Source organism: Cyprinodon variegatus, unplaced genomic scaffold (assembly GCF_000732505.1).
Source record: "Cyprinodon variegatus isolate N-32 unplaced genomic scaffold, C_variegatus-1.0 Scaffold1533, whole genome shotgun sequence".
In the NCBI taxonomy this organism is placed as follows: domain Eukaryota; kingdom Metazoa; phylum Chordata; class Actinopteri; order Cyprinodontiformes; family Cyprinodontidae; genus Cyprinodon; species Cyprinodon variegatus.
Window position 1 is genome coordinate 54,420 of NW_015151986.1, and position 2,268 is coordinate 56,687.

Sequence of the window (2,268 nt, forward strand, 5' to 3'; positions counted from 1 at the left end):
GGGGGGGGCTGAGACACACTTAATATTATCAGCGTTCTGATGGCATTTTAGCCAAAGGATTTTTATCAAAAACATAATTAATGTGCAGAAATAAGGAATAGTTGGATTAACTATACATGGAAACAGAGGTTTATGGGGCCCCCAGGAACTGCCTAGTATTACCTAATGGTATTAGGATTTTTTTTTTTACTTTTTTAGGAATGACTATGACCAGGATGACTGAGAATCTTCTCTTCAACTTAAAAATGTTTTCCTGTTTTCTCATTATGGGATATAAGGAGTCGATTTTCCAGCACCAATTGGGAAAAAAAGCTGCAGGTTCGTTAAATATTTTGTTATTTTTTTCCAGCTAAATAAAGTTTATTAATTGAGATCCTTTCACAGACAAAACAACCACAAATTTCTGTACAGGAAAATAGTAAAACAATTTAAAAAAAGATTAAATGAAAATGTATATTTTTTTAATGTTTCTTAAAGAGTTTCCCTCATTGAGCTTTTTTTTCCTGGTAAATGAAGGTCTGCTGATTAAATAAAAATAAAAAGCGTCACCAGATGATTGAGAAATCAAGATGGGATTGATTCCCCCCCCCATCAGGCTCCATGGGAGGCGTCTCTGGAGCCACGGGGATTTTTTTTTTTTCCAAACCTCTTTCTGATTTAGTTTCCTTCTTATTGGATCTGAGAAGATGAAGGAAAGTCTTCTGGTAAACAATCAGTTGCGAGCTGCTCTGTGCTGCGCCAAACCTTTTCTCATGCTCCAACCGTGGCCTTCTTCCCAAATCAAACAGGAAGTTTGGGGTTAGCCTATCAGAAGAGGTCAGGCAGAAAATGGGGGGGGAGGGCTGCGTCACCCAGGAGGAATGCTAAAGGACAGGGAGCAAGCGGAGCCCATGGGAGCAGCTTTCTCAGCACCGGCCTATTTTAGGAGCCTTTATTTTCTGACTGGAGCTGAAAAACTAAAAATACCTCAAAATGAATTCTTTGCTTTAAAGCGTTGCTCCTAGAAAAAAGCTCTGAGCTGCAGGAGAAACTCACAGAGCGGCAGCTCGGGTGTTCAACAGGAAAAGAAGCAATAAAAATGTTTTTATAAACAAAGACGAAACAAAACTGGTTCAAACCGGATGATCATAAATTTATGGACATAATTAACATCAGATATCTGTGAGGCAACATGAGGTGGTTTCCTGCTGTCACCTCGAAACATGAGACACGTCAGATGGTTCATCTGTGGGAAAACAGGGTTAGAGGTTACAGCCCCTCATTCTACCAGCTGGAGGCGCTATTGCACCCGAAGGCTGTGTTCTAACGCCTGAGTAAGTCACCTCGGCTATGTTTGTGCAGCAAAAAATTTCATTTGCTCTCCTTTCAATCTAAAGATAAAAGAAAAATGTTCTCCAGGGGTCATCAGAGGTCAACCACTCCCCTGGTCCCGCCCTGCTCACACTTACATGCTGCCAATCAACTGTGCTGCGTTTGTGCCGCTATCATTTTTTTCCAGGTTGTGGGAAATTAATTAAATTATTCATATTTATAGGTTAGCAACTTATAATTTATATGAAATTCACAGTTTGAGCACGAAGAGACGTTCGCTGACCTTTGATGACCTCTACAAACTATTATTGTCAATAAAATGATAGCAGTACAAATTAACATTTTTGCTATAAAAAATTAATTTTAAAATGCATATTTCAAAATATATAAAATTTTTGTCCTGCTATCATTTTAATGGTCTGTAGAGGTCATCAAAGGTCAGTGAATATTATATTACCGTTATTCGGCCGACAAATGCAGCTTTTAGCCCGTTTTGAAGGACTAGCCTTCGGTATCCCATGATTCATTGCGAGTCCAAGCAAGCTGCTGTTCTGCCAGATGAGTATACCCCATCAGACCAGCATACCTATTTATGAATACGCAAGACGTCAGATTTGCATTTATTTCTTTAGTTTTGTGAGAAAAATAGACTTTAAATTACCTCAACGGCTGTGTATCTCTTTAGTCATGTATAAAAAAACTATTTACGGTCAGATCGCAACACGCTTCAAAAAATACTAAAGAGGGAGTAATTAATTTTTTTTTTGTACATGACTAAAAGGATAAACTAAAGGGATAAACGGGTATTGATTATGGGTATGCTGGTCTGATGGGGTATGCTGGTCTGATGGGGTATGCTCATCTGACAGAACACCGGCTGCTCCGTGATCAGAGGAACAAGGGAAATGGCGCCGACCAGTGGTGAAAATTGGAAGTTCAGTTTAATATAATCCAGTC

General features: G+C 39.1%; 1 protein-coding gene across 1 annotated transcript in view; it reads right to left on the reverse strand.

Moving 5' to 3' along the window:
- LOC107103811 (complement component C1q receptor-like) overlaps nt 1–2,268 on the reverse strand; it is a 15,034-nt gene that overhangs the window by 6,103 nt on the left and 6,663 nt on the right. The window lies entirely within an intron of this gene.